Source organism: Chrysemys picta, chromosome 6 (genome assembly GCF_011386835.1).
Source record: "Chrysemys picta bellii isolate R12L10 chromosome 6, ASM1138683v2, whole genome shotgun sequence".
In the NCBI taxonomy this organism is placed as follows: domain Eukaryota; kingdom Metazoa; phylum Chordata; order Testudines; family Emydidae; genus Chrysemys; species Chrysemys picta.
Window position 1 is genome coordinate 83,740,302 of NC_088796.1, and position 20,184 is coordinate 83,760,485.

At 42.5% G+C, this 20,184-nt stretch overlaps 1 protein-coding gene and 1 long non-coding RNA gene across 12 annotated transcripts in view; one reads left to right on the forward strand and one right to left on the reverse strand.

The window, feature by feature from the left end:
- The window catches only part of SEMA4D (semaphorin 4D), a 159,989-nt gene that overhangs the window by 22,248 nt on the left and 117,557 nt on the right, over positions 1-20,184 (forward strand). The window lies entirely within an intron of this gene.
- Positions 713-9,123, reverse strand: LOC135984358 (uncharacterized). Its single transcript, XR_010602292.1, has 4 exons — positions 8,956-9,123; positions 6,983-7,116; positions 6,280-6,397; positions 713-2,032 (listed from the first exon to the last, which is right to left on the reverse strand). It is a non-coding gene; the product is annotated as an uncharacterized LOC135984358 (long non-coding RNA).

The window sequence follows — 20,184 nt, forward strand, 5'->3', positions numbered from 1 at the left end:
GGATGGTGATCTATTTTATTTATAAAAACATACAAGCATATTTCCTTATAAAGTGGAGCTTTGACTTCATGGAGATGTTTAAAACTTTTTTTTTTTAAATTATGTTACAAGTTTAATATTAGGTAGGCTGTTTAGACAGCTCATTCAGGCAGAGTCAATATTTTTAGTTACCATTCATTTAACTATTGTAGTTATATTCTTGTTTGAGTTTTAACTACAGTATTCTTTAATTTACAGAAATCCATAAAACTCCTTTTTAAATAAGTGTGAATGTAGTACTTTATAACTCCCATTAAGAGTACACAGATCCTATTAATCACAGTGATGAACTGTATGTAAAAGTTGCACATTTTAGGTTGGCTTAAATGGTAGAACTGCTACATCATTTAGGAGTAACAAAACACCCAGAGGCCATATTATTCACTGTGCTTGGTGCTGGTATGCGCTGTCACAGTTTAGGGCAACTGCACCTGTATTCCCCCTCTGGGGTCCAGCAAGGGCACCAACACACAGGCTTCCAGCTCCCCAACTGTCACCTCTTTTGGGCACAGACGTGTCTCTCTCCCTCCTGACTAGGGTATTTCCAGGCTGCAGTTCCATGCCTACACTGTGAATTCCCCAGCAAGTCAGACAGCCTCAGCAGGTGTGCTTTGCCTTTTCCTCAGAGGCTATAAACAGTGTAATTGGCCACAGTTAAGTTACCACACAGGTGTTTCTAAGCAAATACATTTATTCTTAAGATAAAAGTATTATCCTGGTAGGTGAATATTTCATCAAACCCCAAGTAAGGGGTTTTCTGTGATTACTAGTTTGTAACTGCCTTGGCTCAGAACAAGCACACCCTGAATCTGAGAGTCACTCCTTTATACACTGTGGGCTTCTGATCTTGTCTTCATGTAATAGGTGTTCAGCTGACAAAGATCCCCTCCTCAGAGCAAATCTTCAAAACGTTGTTTTTTTGTATAACCAAAGGAGGGGGAAGTGCATTGTTTGAAAGAGTCTGTTGACGCTCATAACACTTGCCAGAGTTTACATCAGTCATCTCTTCCCCCTTGAGACATTACATAGAATTCCACAATAATATATAAGCATTTCCATTTTTAATACAATGAACACCTAAGATACTTAAGCTTAATTCAATAAGTTTTGTCCAGGATACTGCAGGACATTGCCATATCTGCCACATGCACATTGGAGCAGTGTAATTAATGGGTCTGGAAAATCTATGCTATCACTAGGATGTGTGCCAAAAAATAATCTTCCTCCCAGTGTCGGGGGATAAGTAAAGAGAATTTTGTTACGTATATCTACTACTTGAACCAAATATTAGTCTTTACAAGGGCTTTGTGCAATTTATTATATTTCATGGTGATATTACAGGAGAACTCCATTAATCTGATCTAATTAGGACTGGAACCAGATTGGATAATCAAAAATGTGGATAATCTGGAGAATGGGAAGGTGCAAAGCTGCAGCGCCATATAGCGTCCACAGGAGAGATCACCAGCTTCTGGACCTGTGTGCGCTGATTATTCAGTCAATATGGAGAGCCGGATAATGGAGGGTCGAATAAATGGGGTTCTACTGTACATGTATTAAATTGTCTTTGTCAATAAAAAAAGTGCCAGGATGTTCTTAAATTATGTAGTGTAAGGCACAGTCCTGCAAACTCACATATGTACCTGTAGTATCAGTGGGGTTACTCACATGAGTAAAATTACTTGTGTGTATTGGCAGGATCAGGCTCATAGTATTTAAACATCATAGTTCATTAATTCCAGTTTATCTCTAGGTAGAGATTTTTTTTCTGTAGAGACTCTGGAATGATTATGGACTTTGACCGTAATGCTCTGTCTACCTCGCTGGCAGGAAGACAAAATAAATGTACTAAAAAGCCTGAATTCAACCACTCAAAAACCCAGTTTCTAGGATGGTCATATACTGTCAGAAGTCTATTTGAGGAATGGGGAAGAGCAGAAAAGCAGCTGTGGAGGTGGGAAGATCAACAGTTGAGCATTTCTTTTTCAGCCACCTGCAGGATAGAAAATATGCCGGTGATTCTTAATCTATATCACATAACAGCTCTCTTGTGCATTAAAGTAGCTATCTAAATATTTGCACTTCACAGGAATAATTGTAAGGGAGCGCCAGCTCCACTATCGGTAAAGTTGGTTGAGAAGCCCTTTCGTTAAGGATGACTCTTCGAAATGCTCTAAAATCTGCATTGTTTTGAAATGTCTTGAAATGTATTGTGCCTCATGTGGGTATGGGGTAGGGTTAGTGATCCAGGTTTGGAGTTATTTGACCAAAGGGTTCCCATGGATCTGACCAGGCCCCAAAGGGTTTCAGTTGCTCAACATTTACTCCAGCTTGTGCATGGCACCCACTACCTCTTTGGGGAAGCAATATTGAAAATGTTATTCAAGAAAGTTAAGCTCTACAGGTTGAAACATGACCATTGGTCTTGATCCAGATGGATTACACTGCAGGGTACCCAAAAGTGTGTCTAGCCAGCCAATATTAATAGGATCTGTGCGTCTAAAGGGACATGCTGTGGCCACTGAACCTGACTTGCATCCAGCCAATATCAATTTGAATCCTACCCAGGGCAGAAATCTGAAAAGAGATTTTTAGGCTTGTTGCAAAAATCTTCCTCTGTTTGGAGAAGTGGGTGTTATTTGGGAGGGAAATGTAATCTGAATAATCAGATAATTCAGAAGATGTTCAAGCTATTCCCAAAAAGAGAATAAATTACAAATGTGAATGCTTGCTGGGAGGGCAGACGGATTAGCGGGTGGGGGAAATGGGGAATAGAAATTTGGGGCCCCAACAAGGTATGGGGGATAAATAGGGATGGGGGAGGGAAAGGGGTTTGGGATTTAAATCAAAGGGAGGGGTTGGGGATTAAGAGGAGTGGATGAAAAGGGGAGGGGTGGGACACTGGGAAGGGGGCATGGGTGTGGTTGGTGGGGAAGTGGGGGAGGTTGGGGTAGAGGGGGCCTACCAATTCCACATTCTTCTTCCCCATGTGTGCTGGTATCTGGGGGGCCTTGCCCCTCTAGGAAGGTCTGAGCCCCTCTTCCAGCTCCCATGTGAGCCTGGATCAGGGGAAGCTCTGAAGGCAACACAAATTCTAATATCCGAAAACCAGAAAATACAGTTAAGGTACATGCCACTCCTGCATGGGGTAGGGAAGGAGGCTAGAGTTGTGGGGATGGGGCTGGCTTGGAGGGGGGCAGACTGGGTGGACATATCTAAAGCGGAGGTTGGGAGGGTACAGCTTGAAGGAGGGGGCATAGTGGGGGCATGGGGTCTGGCTTGGTATACAGCTTGGGTTACATAATCAAGGAAATGTGTGCCCTTCCAGAAAAGTGCTGCTGTGATATGTACATAGCACCAGAGGTTGCCAGATACCAAAGAGCAATTTTTTATGTGCAAATGGATTGTAAAGTGTTAATGGTTTAAGGGGATGAGAAGGGGAGGTAGTGAGTGTGGGAGGGGGTGAAGGAGAGGGACAACCAGTCTTTCACGAATTTAACATTTCTGTAACCACCATGTAATAAAACTGTCAATATTTTGGGACATAGACAATATCTGTGATTTGTCCCACTGGCCCTCACACTCCAGACATTTCAAAGTGTCTATATGACTATAATCCTCATTCCATTACAACAAAGTGTATCAGAGTGGGGAGAGCCCTTTGGAATCACTTGGTATCTTCTACCTAGCTACAAAATGAGATTAAACTAGCTAGAGACATAAACGGTAACAAGAAAATATTCTACAAATACATTAAAAGCAAGAGGAAGTCTGAAGACAGGGTAGACCCATTACTCAATGGGGAGGGAGGGGAACTATAACAGAAAATGTGGAAATGGTAGAAGTGCTAAATGACTTTTTTGTTTCAGTTTTCACCAAAAAGTTTAGCAGCAATTGGACATCTAACTTAATGAATGTCAGTGAAAATGAGGTTGGATCAGCGATTAAAATAGGGAAAGAACACATTAAAAATTATTTAGACAAGTTAGATGTCTTCAAGTCACCAGGGCCTGATGAAATACATCTAGAATACTCAAGGAGCTGATTGAGAAGATATCTGAGCCATTAGTGATTATCTTTGAAAAGTCATGGAAGATAGGTAAGATTCCTGAGGATTGAAAAAGGGCAAATATAGTGCCAATCTATAAAAAGAGGAATAAAGGAAAACCCTGGGAATTACAGACAAGTCCTCTTAACTTCAGTACACAGATAATTGAGCAAATATTTAAGCAATCAGTTTGCAGACACCTAGAAGATAATAAAGTGATAAGTAACAGCGTGGATTTGTCAAGAACAAATCATGCCAATCCAATACCTTTGATAGTTTAACAGGCCTTGTGGATAGGGGGAAAGCGGTAGATGTGGTATATCTTGAATTTAGTAAGGCTTTTTGTTACTGTCTCCCATGACCTTCTCATAAACAAACTAGGGAAATACAGCCTGGATGGACCTACTATATTGTGGGTGCATAACTGGTTGGAAAATCATTCCCAGAGAGTAATCATCAGTGGTTCACAGTCAAGCTGGAAGGGCATATCAAGTGGGGTCCCGCAGAGATCAGTTCTGGATCTGGGTCTGTTCAATATCTTCATCAATTAGTTAGATAATGGCACAGAAACTATACCAAGTTGGAAGGGGTTGCAAGTGCTTTGGAGGATAGGATTAAAATTCAAAATGTTTTGGACAAACTGGAAAAATGGTCTGAAGTAGATAGGATGAAATTCAATAAGGACAAATGTAAAGTACTCCATTTAGGAAGGAATAATCAGTTGCATACATACAAAATGGGAAATGACTGCCTAGGAAGGAGTACTGCAGAAAGAAATCTGGGGGTCAGATCATAAGCTAAATATGAGTCAACAGTGTAACACTATTGCAAAAAATAAACATCATTCTGGGATGTATTAGCAGGAGTGTTGCAAGCAAGACACGAGAAGTAAATCTTCCACTCTACTCCTTTTTGATTAGGCCTCAATTGGAGTATTGTGTTCAGTTCTGAGCACCACATTTCAGGAAAGATGTGGAGAAAGTCCAGAGAAGAGAAACAAAAATGATTAATGGTTTAGAAAAAATGACCTGTGAGGGAAGATTGAAAAAAATGGGTTTGTTTAGTCTGCAGAAGAGTAGACTGTGTGTGTGTGTGTGTGTGTGTGGGGGGGGAACATAATGGTTTTCGAGTATATAAAAGGTTATTACAAAGGAGGAGGTAGTAAATTGTTCTTGAGGGTCCTGTGGCACCTTTGAGACTAACAGAAGTATTGGGAGCATAAGCTTTCGTGGGTAAGAACCTCACTTCTTCTTGCATCTGAAGAAGTGAGGTTCTTACCCACGAAAGCTTATGCTCCCAATACTTCTGTTAGTCTCAAAGGTGCCACAGGACCCTCTGTTGCTTTTTACAGATTCAGACTAACACGGCTACCCCTCTGATAAATTGTTCTTGTTAACCTCTAGGGATAGGACAAGAAGCAATGGGCTCAAATTGCAGCAAAGGCAGTTTAGGGTGGACATTAGGAAAAACTTCAGGGTAGTTCAGCACTGGAATGAATTGCCTAGGGAGATTGTGGTATCTCTGTCATTGTCTAACCTGCTCTTTAAAATCTCCAAACAACTGTCAGGGATGGTCTAAATAATACTTAGTCCTGCCTTTAGTGCAGGGGACTGGACTATAAGACCTCTCAAGGTCCCTTCCGGTTCTACAATTCTAGGATTCTGTAATAGCATCAACTACATACCTGTGTTTTAACTACAAGTGGGTAAATGATCACTAACTCCTACAAAAACATTTCTCTTTCTGTGAAAAAAGGGAAAAAAAGGAAAACTAGCAAGTTCACAGGTGAAAAACTTTGTTAATGCAGAGTTAATGTGTTCCACTGGTATTTCATGCCCTCCTTCCAGAAAGTTGAGTTCAGCCAAGAGTTCAGTTATAAGACTGAAGGGCAGATAAATGGGGAGGGTAGAAATGTGAAGGAAGAGTCTTGAGGTTGAGGACAAAACTTGAATTTGATACAGTGAAAAAAAGGGAGTCAGAGATAGGATTGAAATGTGTCACGATGGATGATCAGGGAAGATGATCACAACAGCTGCATATTTGTGTGGATGGGAGTGGGAATGTTGGTATCAGGGAAGAAGATGTTACAATAATCAAGATTGGGTTTAATGGGGTTGATTAGGATCAAGATGAATTTTTTTGGCAATGTGCACAATAGAAAAAGGTGACTGGATTTGTTTGAAGAAACATACCTGCAGAATAATCTCTAGATGTTGGCATTTCCATCTGGAATGACTGTATAGCATGTGCTGACTGCTATTAGTAGATGGCTGATCAATTCTTGTCACTTTGATTCAGATATTCCATTTCCTGGTAGATAAATAAAAGTACCATAAAGTCCACTGGTAACAACTTGCCTGTTTTTTCCTCCGTTAGCCAGCAAATATCTATCCAGAATTGTTTTATGAAGTATTTTCACCATGGTATATAGGAATGTAATTTTATGTTTTCATGTCCTTCATTGTAAATTGGGTCTCATTTTATACATCTGTTCTAGTTTTATTGGTGTCTGGTATCACGGGTATGTGAGCTTGTAACTGTTTTGTCTTGTTATCCCGATGGAAGACCTAGGTACCACAATCCATTTTCCTACATGTTTTACTGTCATCAACAGTGTCACCAGCGTGTATGTGTATTTCTTCATAAAATGGCATTTTTTGTTTGTTTTCCAAGTAGTTTTCTCTGATCTTTTATATAGATCAGACAATTTATTCTTTGGAATAAATTACTTACAAATGTAAGAGTCTTAATTGGTGAGTGGTCTAATGATTATAGTTTTATTATTTTTGGCTTATTGAAACATTGGACTCTTCCTTCATAGAGGTGAATACAGTGTTTAAAAATTCATTTTAATTCTTGACAGATAGTGCTGTGTTGATGAGGCAGTGTACTTACCCCCAGGGAGAAGTTGGAAGTGCCTTATATCACTCAACCATCCTTCCATTGATTAGTGAGTGACATTGACTACCTCCAAAGGGAGTCCCAGGCAATCATTTTCAGCCAGAAAGATGTTAACTGTGATATGGGGCCTTGCAGGAAAAAATAAAAAGTATAAGGCAAGGACAAAGAAAATCTTTTAACATTTCTCTTCCTCCCCCAGCAGAAATGCAGTCAATCTCATTCAAAAGGGTTTTCTGATTTGCATATCTAATCATTTAGTTTATGATTGATACTGTGCAAAGTTAAGATCAGATATAAAATAAAAAATGTTTTATTTCTACAGTTGGCTAAATAGAAATTAATCTAGTGTTACGCTGCATCATATTTTACAGTTATAACGTGAGGAGCATATATGTATTGCGGATGCCCTTATATGCAGATTGTACTTTGTCCTTTCTGAATAATATTGGATTTGTTTTGCTTTAAAAAATATAGTTTTGATCCTAAATCCAGTTTAGGCGCACAGGGACTTAAGTGCAGCAGGCCTCCACAGAGCTGTCAATCTTGTCTCGGAGGACTTACTACTTGATAACAAATCACTACGTTGCCTAGAGGCAAGGGAGACTTTTTGCTTACATCTGTGTGTAAAAGATATGTGAGAACAGCTATACAGCATCAGTTATATGAGGGAAATTAAGTTTTAGGCATCTGCATAAGTCTACATGAATTGAAAGATCATAGGAAACTGCTTTATCTATTAGGTTAGATCTGGCACAATAAGAAATAATTCAAGAGGCAGCACTAGGCAGATGTCTTAACTTGTAAAAACATCATATAATTTGGGCCTCACTGAAGAGAACCTATGTGCTGCTTTCACCCTCACTTAAATGGTTTCAGTAAAGTTGAGTCAATACACAAATAGGAAAGGGTAGCTACTAAAATAGAGTTGTTTAATCTGTTTAATAGATTTTAGGATCTGTTAAACTAACTTGGAGTCTTCAAATAGACTATAAATTGATTCAGTCCTCCAAATTACAGCCTGTTGTAAAGCACTCTGACTTTATCTTTGCGCATGTATTGGACTGAGATCTTTTTCCTCCTTTCACTTTTCATCTCTGTACTATTGTCTCTATTCAGAGGTCCATCCCTCTTCAACAGAGTACTTAAACACTCGCTTAAAGTGTAGCATGGGCTTAAGTGCTTTGCTGAATACGAATGGATTTATGCATGTGCTTAAATTCTTTGCTGAGCTGAGGCTTATATGCATGTCTTTTCTATTTATTTTATATGACCACACAGTTTAGCATTCAGTACCATATGAAGAAGCTTTACAAAAATCATTCAGGGCATGTATTGTATGAATTGGAGTTGAATATGGAGTGGTTCAGTGCAGAGGTTACCTTCTGAATGTAACTTGTTAGGGATTATAAAATTGTTGTTTGTTCTGAACAGCTGATTCTAACTGAAAGAAATTAAACTTAATGCGGGTCAGAATGACCTATAACTGACACTTGAATATAATTATTTTAAAGGAAGAGAGTAGCCTAATGTAACGATGCTGCCTCTGGAGGGACACAACTGAGAATATCAATTCAGGACAAACTGCTTAGAGCAGGGCAGTTACAGCCCAAGGCTGGGTTTCCTTTATTATTAAGGCACACCAAACCAGCCAAACAGAAGACTTTGGTCTCACCCCACTGGCTAACCATAAGTCATACAGGCAATTCCCTTAGACAGTCCAGTTTCCCATTATCACCACTCTTTATGGGGGTGAATGGTTATGAAAACCAATGCCCCAGTAAAAGAAAAAAGGTTCTCTCGATCCCAAAGGACCAAGCCCCGGACTCAGGTCAATATTACAAATCAGATCGTATCCACAAATCACGCTGTTGCCAATCCTTTTAGAATCTAAAATCTAAAGGGTTATTCATAAAAAGAAAGAAATATGGTTGAGAGTTAGAATTGGTTAAATGGAATCAATTACATACAGTAATGGCAAAGTTCTTGGTTCAGGCTTGTAGCAGTGATGGAATAAACTGCAGGTTCAAATCAAGTCTCTGGAGTACATCCACAGCTGGGATGGGTCATTCAGTCCTTTGTTCAGAGCTTCAGTTTGTAGCAAGGTTCCTCCAGAAGTAAGAAGCAGGATTGAAGACAAAATGGAGATGCTGCTGCTGCTTTTTATAGTCCTTTTGCCATGTGGCTTGTGCTTTCTTCATTCCAACCACAATCACCCAGCACGTGGCATGGAAAAACCTTAGAGTTCTGTCCATAGGCATGTCCCTGCATGCCTTGCTGAGTCACAAGGTGTATCTGCCTTCTCTCAATGGGTCAATTGTATAGCTGATGGTCCTTAATGGGCCATCAAGCAGTCTAGGCAGTGCTGACGCCACATTGTCTGGGGTATCACCCAGAAGCATAGGACAAGTTTGAAATACAGATAGTATAAAGCCAATACTTATAACTTTAAATAGAAAAATGATACGTGCATACAGGTAGCAATAACCAGCAAATCGTAACCTTGTCATAGACACCTCACTTGACCTCCCCTGTACAAGAGTTGGTGCCACTATATGACCTTGGTTGCAACAATGGTCTGTATGGTCACCGTTTGTGTCAATAATGTCACACCTAAGCATTGGCTTTAAAAGGTTAAGTGGAAAAGCCTTCTCTTAGCTATAATTGTGGTTAGAATATATTATTTGGGTGTGTGGTTACTGTAGCAAGTTGATGCATTTGCTCATACTGTACTGTAGATAGATATTGAATAAACAGGATATATATTTCTATTTTTAAATGTTTTAATTTGAGTACGCCTCGGTTATCAGTATAGTGCTGGAGCTCACCCTGTGCAACTACGATGCTAACGTTAACTCTACTTTAGTCATTTAGCCTTCTAGCTAGAGGAATTTGCCAGGATAAAAATTGTATTTTAGGGGCCATCAGAACCTTCTGCCATGTTACTAAAACATTTTTTCTTCCCTTGCAATGAGAACCTATTAGACAATTTTAATATTTTATATTTGTCATCATGTTAATGTTAATGCATGTGATCAGTGCTAATGATACTGCATACCCACACAGTGCAGGGGAAACAGAATTAAAACAAAATTTACAAATGTTTTGAACAATTTAACTTTAAATTTGAACTGTGTAGCCTCAACTGTCTAATTAAAAATATTTTATTTTTTTCCACTTGTGTATGGTTCCCAGCTCAAAATCTGAATGTAGATGTTAACTTTTACTAAGCTTTTCTGTTTGGTCAACTCTTCAAAATTCAGTCAGCAACAACAAAAATACAAACAATGACATACAAACAAGCTTGTGTTTCAGAGGTAGATTTGGTCAGTGATATAGTGATCGAATAAATGTGCTGTTAAATCTTGCGATGTTAAAAATTCCCTTTTTTGCTCTATCATTCTTCTTTAGCTCTTCATATTCTAGGGTTATCAGCAAGTGGTTGAGAGAAACAAACCCTTAGAATCTGGAACAATCTAGAGAAACTAAATTGACAGCTAAGTAATGAAACATTTCCTGCAGAGGATAGGTCGGATTTCTCTCTTGAGAGAACATATATTTATTCACAACAGATTTTTGCAAAAAAGGGTTTCACAATTTAATGTTATGAATCCTATGCAATGAGTAACAGGAAATGTGCAGACAGGAGAATAACTCTTATCTGACTGTCTGAAGCTAATGTCTGTCTACTAATTTGTCATCCTCACTTACTCAAATATTACACTGCAGCCGGAGCCTTTTTTCTTTTTTTTTCTTTTTTCTTTAAGACTGGTATATTCCCAGTTGGTAATACCCATGGTTTGTGTGGTATACTAAAGCACTTGGTAACCGGGTGGGTTGACTTATTTTAAATAGAGATTGAATGATTTTGCTTAATACTTCGAGAGTATTTGTCCCAGCTTTTTGATAACTACACATATAATTGAAAATTGCAAAATGCGGTATTTTTAGAGACTGAGATATTTTATGATCAACTTGCTTTAAGTTGATATGGTGGTAACCTGATGCTCTGATTTAAAATCACTCTTCTTGCAATTATACCTCTTGATGTTGCCACAAGGTCACTGTATCCTCTTTGTCTGGGTATGCTGCTGTGCCTCAGTTTTCCTTCTTTTGATCAGTGCCTCGTGACTCAAGTTAAAAGTGAGAGCCTTCTCCGCTGGGACCTGGTTTATTAATATAATTCAACAAGAAGTATTTACCCTTCACCTCTGTATCTGGGTTTCAAATCCTGACTTGTCCTTTGTCCTGGGATTCATAGATATCCTTACATCATGCTTCAGTCAACCTTGTCTCATAGGTTTACAGAGCGACCCTAGCAAAGCCTACCTACTAATCTTGCTGCTGCCCCAGTTCTCTCTGCATTGGAAGCTCCACTGGGCCTTGTGCCTGGCTTCAGTGGACCATCTCCTCCCACCTCTGGGCTCCCATACTGAGCCAAGAGCTTTGCTTTATAAAGTGCCCTTCTGATGACTAAAATGCCCCAAACTCTGTCCTTAAAAGGGCTATGCTCCGTAAGAAACTTGCTGGGCCGCACATGTCACCACCTGTATGGGTGGCAGTAAGGAGAAGTAGGAAAGTAGGTCCTAGTGGGATTCAGTTGTTCTATTCTGTTTTTGAATTGAAAAAATGACTGAGGATCAGGGACAAGTTTAGTCCTAGCTGACAAGCTAGTTAACCTGGTCCAAGTGTGACCTCTATGTTGGGTGATAGCGATTAGAATGAAAGTAGCAAAGAGTCCTGTGGCACCTTATAGACTAACAGACCTATAGAAGCATGAGCTGTTAGTCTATAAGGTGCCACAGGACTCTGCTGCTTTTACAAATCCAGACTAACACGGCTACCCTTTTGCAGCATCTGCAGAACACTTTCATTCTATCAAAGGGATTTTCCAATCTCCATGGACAAAAATTGTGTGGATTTCCATCCCTTACTTTGTTATTTTAGGTTTCAGAGTAGCAGCCGCAAAAAGAACAGGAGTCTGTATCCGCAAAAAGAACAGGAGTACTTGTGGCACCTTAGAGACTAACAAATTTATTAGAGCATAAGCTTTCGTGGACTACAGCCCACTTCTTCGGATGCATCCGAAGAAGTGGGCTGTAGTCCATGAAAGCTTATGCTCTAATAAATTTGTTAGTCTCTAAGGTGCCACAAGTACTCCTGTTCTTTTTGTTATTTTAGTAGACTATTGCTGCTTTAATGTTCCACCTGTGCTCACTTAAATTAGTTTGTTCTATTCACAGAAAGCAAATTTATAGCCTGTTGCTGAAAATAGTCACCTTTATGAAAGATTTTACATTTTCTCCTTGTGCATTTTATCACACTGTGTATTGACTTTTTTGTCGTCTTGCCTAGTCATGGAAACTTTCTCTGTGAGATCAGAGGGATAAATATTAAAAAATGCAAAGTGGATTTGTCTTTTTTTAATCTCTTCATCAGTTTTAACAGTTACCATGATGAGGGGATTGACTAGGGTTACCATATTTCAACAATCAAAAAAGAGGATGGGAGGAGCCCCGCCCTAGCCCCGCTCCTGTCCTAGCCCCGCCCCCGTCCTGTCCCAGCCCCGCCCCTGCCCCTTCCACTCCCTCCCACTTCCTGCCCCCTCAGAACCCCCAACCCTCCCCCCCACTCCTTGTCCCCTGACTGCCCCCCAGGACTCCACCCCCTCCCTAAGCCTCCCTGCCTCTTGTCCCCTGACTGCCTCCTCCTGAGACCTTCCCCACATCCTAACTGGCCCCCTAGGACTCTACCCCCTACCTGTCCCCTGACTGCCCCAACCCTTATCCACACCCCCACCCCCTGACAGCCCCCCCCAGAACTCCTGACCCATCTAAACCCCTCTGCTCCCTGTCCCCTGACTGCCCCCTCCTGGGACCCCTGCTCCTAACTGCCCTCCAGAACCCCACCCCCTACCTAAGCCTCCCTGTTTCTTGTCCCCTAACTGCCCCCTCCTGAGACCCCCCCACCTGTACCCTGACTGCCCAAAACCTTACACCCCCAACCCCCAGACAGCCCCCCCAGAACTCCCTGACCCATCCAACCCTCCCCCCTGCTCCCTGTCTCTTGATTACCCCCTCCCCCAGAACCTCCCTGCCGCTTCTCTGGCCCCCAACCCCCTTACTGTGCTGCAGAGCAGCACGCTCGACAGCGGGGGAGGGCAGCAGGCTCGGAGCTCCAGACGAACAGCCCGGCGATCTGTGAATGCAGGGAGGGAGGGGGAGGGAGGGAGAGGAGGGGAGTGGTGTCAAGTTTCAGGAGAGAGGCGGGGGGAAGTGCAGGAAGGGCTCTGGCTCTGGCTGTCGGAGCCCCGGCTGGTCTGTAAGCCCCGCGCACGCTCTGCATGCGGGGGGGAGGAGGGGAAGTCCAGACATTGACAAATTCCCCCTGGACGCTATTTTTAACCCGAAAAAGCCGGACATGTCCGGGGGAATCCGGACGAATGGTAACCCTAGGATTGACCCAAATGTGAACATTTGTGCAAGCTCTCTACAGAGAGCTCTTTCTTAGATAAGGTAATATACATGCTGTTTTCATAAATAAAGCGAGACCAAAACCACCAATAACTCTAATCTGCCTCATCACGAGATAGTAAAAGAAAATGAAGGAAAAATCTAGGATTAGTTCTACAATTTTGCATTGTATTGAAATTAATTGTATCAAAATTAAGTGTATCAAAGGGGTTAAAAATCTGTAATTCAAAATGGTCCAGACAGCTAGTATTGTTCTATTGTGTAGACAAGGTAGACATTGTTATTCCCACTGTTTGCCTTCATCGGTATAAAATAACATCCAGAAGAACTGCCATGAAACTAATGATGTCCTTTGAAAGAATCCCAAATGTTTGGGATTAGTCTGTCTTTGCTTTAACAGTATGAACAAGGACCAGATGGGGATGTAAAACACAGCATGCCAAAGCAGGATCCAGTGGTGCATGCTGGCTTTAATAATTAAAATGGCTTGTAAAAATAGTGCTGACATGGTCACCCAGTTGTGTTAGCTTCCAGAGATGCAAATGAGTGAGTCCTGAGAAGAGTTTCATTGGAAATATGTATTGCATTATTGTTCATCCCTCTGGGAGAACTACAGAATGTCTGGATACAAAATGAGGAAGATGTTTAAGTGCTTTACAGGGACTTGAGGGGCTGCAACATATTGTTAAGTTAAATTACACAAGATATGCTGCTTTAAATTCTATTGAGTTTGGGAAAAATCCTCAAAAGCACAAAAAAGGAGTTAGGTCCACAACTCCCAATAAAAATCAATGAGTTGGGTGTCTAACTCTCCTTTGTGCCTATTGAAAATCTCTTTAAATCTAGATATCCCTTAACTGACTGTAGGTTTCTAAGGTATGGGTTTTTAGGATTAGTTTGCTATTCTTGAAGGTATTTTTATTTTTACTAAAATGTGTTTACAAGTAACTCCAGCTTAATATGGTTTTTGGTGGGGGGTAGGAGGGGAGGAATCTAGTAGAGACTGGGGCTTTGGCGAGAGCTAATTGGCTGAAGATGGGAAGTGATGATATTGAGACCAGAAAAAACTTCCAGAGTACATAGTGGAAGTTGTATCTGCTACCTTGATTTGAGAAGGATATGCCTACTTTTTGTTAACAAGCTTTGGAATATAGGGTCGTCCACTTCTCATAGTTTCACATACAGCAGACGTGAATATATATATTAAGGAGTAGACAAGAAAAATATATTTATATGTGCATTATTTCTCATCATCTTGTGGCAAAGAGGTGGGTTGCGAGCTCTCCTCTGGAATGCAGACCTCTTCTCAGCTGTTGGACATTTGTCACCCCCAGATTGGACTACTCCAGTGTGCTGTGCACGGGACTATCCTTGAAGACCTTTTGAAAATTTCGTCTATTGCAGAATGTAGCTGGCGGCTTACTAAATGTACTTTTCACACTGAATATTATGCCAGTAGACTGCATTGGCTTCCGATTTGTTGATGGGTATGTTTCAAGGTGTTGATTTTAATCTCCCAAACCTTACATGGTTACACTAGCATTTTTGGGGGAAATCTGCTAGCGTTGAATTACCCATGCATTTCCACTAGGTGTAATAATGATGGGGCACAAATGCCTGAACTCAGCCTATACTAGTACTTTTATTGATTCATGTAGCGATGGTGAGAGATTTCCTCAAAAATGTTAGTGTAGCAAGACTTATATACTCCTCCTCTCCCTATGCTGCATTCCTGCAGCTGAGTTCTGCTAAGGCATTATGGAGACTGTCACAAAGACAAGTAAAAGTTTGGGGGGCTGGTGATAAGCATGCTCAGGGTGTGTGTGTCTGGACAGCCCTCAACTCTGAACTTTGCTTTTGTATTGGTTTGACAGAATTTTTTTTTTCCACTTTCCTAACACATTAAAAGGTCTTTGTCCATTCAAGATTTTTCTTGGGTGCTTTTAATTTTCTTTGGCAGTGTCGGAAGTTTCCCTCCAGCAGACATTTCTATCAGAATACTTACGTTGTATTATTTTATAATTGCCATTTATATGCTCATGGTTGTTTATAGGTGCATTTTACAAATTGAGAAATAAATGACATGACACAGTGTAAGCACAGTGTTGAAATAGATATGCAATGAAAATGTGTATGCACATTATCTTTAAATGCATCTTGTTAAAACATTCAGAGAAAGAGAACATTGTATGATTATGCTGAACAGTAGTAGTACAGAGAAGCTGTATTGAAATATATTAAAACACTGTCAGGCCAGCATTGGAGATGCGTATTTTTAAGATTCTTCTTTCCAACTTCTTATTAAATCTGGAATGAAATTTCCAAAGCAGTTTATGCAGGTAAATAGGGACTTAAATCTAAGCAGGCCTTTAAGGGGAATTTATGTACCTATGGAGTTTTCAGATAGGCTGAGTAGAAGGTGGAGGTGTGCTTTGGGAAGAAGGTGCTTATTTTTTGATCACTGATGTGTGGCCATGGAGTTAGCAGCCTGCATGGATTTTCAAATTTTATGTTGTGTGGGTTGAGAGAGCATAGTGGAAGTTACTGCTAAAAAAGTAGGCCATTCCAGGGTATGCCTAAGTAATTAGAGGCAGGATGACGTAGCTGCATGGTGCCAGGTCAGTGCTGCAGAAGCTGCCTGTAGAGAACTGTGAAAGATACCCACTGAGAGAGGAAAGAGTGTTAGTCCAAGAAAACACATGTAAAGGTGTGTGATGGCAGTGGTTTTTGTTTTTATCAAATAAAAGTGTGAGCCAGAGGGAGGGAGGATACAGAAGCGGGTGGGGTCAGGGTTAAAAAAGTCTTGCTTTCCCTACAATGGGGGAGATTGTGAGAGATTGTGGTGCCACCGGAGCATGAGATGTGCCCATTGGACTGCACTGTGGAGTATGCCCTCTTCAGCATACCTTGCCTCTCCCATCTTTTGCTATGTTCTGTAGCTTAGAAACTGTGCAGTGGCATTAGAGGTGGGGGAAGGCTTGTAGTGACAGCCAGGTATGCTGGAAGCCAGTTTGCTTTTACAAGCATGACATTTTTAACTGACTCGGGATAAGGTAAAATTATATGCAGTCCAATTTAAGAAGCCAACACCACGAGGGACTATCGTGATGAGCATCGTTATAAGAACTCAAATGAAATAGATTATTGCAAAGGGACTGGAGAAAAACCCTCAACTATTAAACCCTAGAAGAAGGCAAAAGTCTCAAAAGCAACATCCTCCCTGATTCAGACAGGAACTCAAAGGACTCAGGACACGTCTACACTGGCAGAGTTACAGCGCCGGCAGTTACAGTGCCGCTCAGAGAGAGCTAAAAGGAAACCGCTGTTGTGTTGTGTGTTCACACAGTCAGCTGGTATTCGGAACGGTGCACTCTGGGCACCCATAGAGCATCTCTTCCTCTTCTGCCGCTAAGCGTTGTGGGAAGGCAGAGGAGGTCGCAGGGCATACTGGGTCCTGTCCCAATGCCCCGTGATGAATTACTTCGCATTCCAACAATCCGATCCCTGTGCTTCCGTCCGCATTTGGTGCCATCTTTCAATGGTTTATGTACTGCACGCTCTGCCTCGTAGGTCTGCAGGAATGGATCCCACGCTGTTGACCAATATGCTGCTGCTCGCTCTCACTAACATGTCACGAGTGGCAGTGAAGTTATTCCTTAAACTACAAAGGCAAGAGGAGTTCGACATTGATCTCGCCACGCGTAGTAGCTACGACACGAGATTGCTTGTGACATTCACAGAGGTGCTGACTACAGTGGAATGCCGTTTTTGGCCTCAGAAATCAAGCACTGAGTGGTGGGATCATGTAGTCTTGCACATCTGGAATGACAAGCAGTGGCTGCAGAACTTTTGGATGAGGAAAGCCACATTCATGGGACTGTGTGATGAGCTTGCCCCAGCCCTTTGGTGCAAGGACACAAGACTGAGAGGTGCCCTGTCATTGGAGAAGCGCGTGGCGATTGCACTATGGAAGCTGGTCTAGACTGCTACCGATCGGTCACTAACCAGTTCGGAGTGGGAAAGTCGACTGTTGGATGCATGTTGATGGAAGTGTGCAGGGCCGTTAATCGCATCCTGCTCTGAAAGACTGTGACTCTGGGCAACGTGCGTGACATTGCAGAGTACTGGGAGTCCTCAGGGCTGGACTGTGATGGGGCAGGAGTGGAATGTAGCGGGTACAGACTGAAGCCAGGCGGTTGATAAGAGTGTGTTGGCAGTGTCTCGTGGCACATGGGAAAGAGTTTTGTGACCGCAGTTGCAGGGGAGGGCAGGCGTGGAGCTGCTCAGTTTGCAGTGCTAATAGCTCCTGGAGCATGTCTGCTTGGCACGCCTAACGTTTAAGAGCCGCTCCTTGGCTTCGTTCTGGTGTGCTGTGTTCTCCTTTTGGCCCCTCTTCTCGCTGTCCTGCCACTCCTTCAATTCTTGTTTCTCGGTGGCAGAGTGCATCATGACATCACGCAGAAAGTCCTCTTTAGTTCTTCGTGACCGCTTTCTAATTCTGCACAGCCGTTCAGCTGGCGATAACAAAGAGGGAGGCTGGGCTCCCAGGGTCATATCTGTGAAGCCAAAATGCAACATTTTACAGAAGCAGTATTGTTTGCAACACACAGACCATTGGTTCAATGATTTAAAACACAGCCACTATTCACATACCTGTCACTAGCTGGCTGACCCCAGGCAAGCACACATAAGCCACAAGACCCCCAAAATGGTGAGTAACCACAGGGGCAGGGGAAATCAGTGTTCCAGGACCGTACTGTACACTGGGCACGTGATTGTTGGGGAGAGCCAGCACTGTAAAGGGGGCCTTACAATCATTACTGTCCCCACATTTTCCACAGGCTGTGTTCATTATGGAAGATATCTTGCTGCTGAGGGTGAGCAGGGAATCAAGGGAAAGTCTTCTCCAAGACTGCGGCTTCTGCCCTGGCCCTTATGTGGCTCGCCTGTGTACAGCAATAGTCCTCCTGCTCCCCCATGATGGCAGAATGGTGTGGGAAAGTTACCCTTAATGGAGCAAGAAACAAAGCAGTCTGCCAAAGAACCTGCAGCAGAGGATTGCCCAGTATCTCCATGAGAGTTTTGTGGAGATCTCTGAGGCAGATTCCCATGAGGTGAGGGAGTCAATCAACACCCTGTTCCACCGCTCAGAGTAGGCCTGTGGTGGCACGAGCATCATACAGATGCAAGCCTGCTTTCTGCAACTCTCCTGCCCCCAACAACTCATCTCAGTGATTCCCAAAATCAAAGCCACTTACCAGGGGCCTCCTCTCCTGTTTGTGCTTCGCCAAGCTCCAACAGCTGACTGGCAAGCCTCCTCTGGGGTAGAGAAGAGCTCCTGACTGCATGCATCTCTGACCTCCAAGTCATCCTCTGCCTCTGGGTCCCACTCCCCCACCACATCCTTGTCCAAGATTTCCTCCTCCTGGTTCGGTCCACTCTCGACTGGCATGCAATCTACCAAAGTATCTTTAGTGCTCTTTGCAGTGGAGGTGACATCACCACCGAGTATCGCATCCAGCTCTTTGTAGAACTGACAGCTCATGGGCGCAGCACTGGAGCAACGGTTTGCCTCCCGCGCCTTGTGGTAGGCAGTCCACAGCTCCTTCACTTTGACCTTGTACTGCAGTGTGTCCTGGTCATGGCCCCTTTCTGTCATGCATCATGAAATCTGTCCGTAGGTATCATAAGTCCTATGGCTGGAGCGCAGCTGGGACTGGACAGCTTCCTCTCCCCAAATGCTGATGAGATCCAGCAGCTCAGCATTGCTCCAAGCGGGGGACTTGCCTGGTGCATGGAACAGGCATGGTCACCTGGAAAGATGCGCGGAGACCACTGCACGCGTCACCAAGCAAACAGGAATGGGACTTTCAAAATTCCGAGCGAATTTAAGAGGTGGGGCTCACGGTTGGTCACCTGAGGTCAGGGCAGTACAGTTCAAACCGATGACCAGAGAGGTGAGAACAGGCATTGTGGGACACCTCCAGGAGGCCCATTGCAACACTGTAATCAACCAGGGTGTCTACCCTGGCACCGAGGCACTGTAGCCCTGGTGCAGAAAGCTCTACGCCTCTCATCGGGGTGATTTTTTTTACAGCGCTGCAACTGCAAAGTTTCTGCGCACTAAGCAGCTTAGCAGTGTGCACACCTCGGGAGTTACAACGCAGAAAGCTGCTTTACTGCGCAGAAACTTGCCAGTGTAGACAAGGCCCTCAGATTCAGCAGAATGCAGTCAAATGCAAAGATTAAAAGCTTTTGCTTCTGGTGAAAACTTGGGGTAAAAGAATGATCTTCTTTTTCATAGTTATAGTTTGAATGGCAGCAGGGAAGACTTTCAGTTGCAGACTGGATAAAAACAGAGGGAAAATTAGCATTTATGAAGGTTCTTCTCCGCTGATAAAGGAATATTACTCAAAGGAACAGAGCTGCTGTGGCTGCTTATTTGCTGATGAAGTAGGGAAAATGAGTTAAAGAACGGAGAAGGCAACTGAGAAAGTTAAGACTGGTTATTGTTGTCTACCTTGAAAAAAAGGGAGGAATAACCCATGAGTCCAAACTAATGGACTTGGGGATGTACACCCGTGCATTGTAGGAGTTCAGTCAGTCCAAGGCTAATGATTGCAAAAGGTGCATGGATGGCTCAGTGAGGATGAATATGTATTGCTCACTTACACTACAACATATATTAGGTTTTGTCTTCATTAAATTAAATGTGGGGTTTTTGTG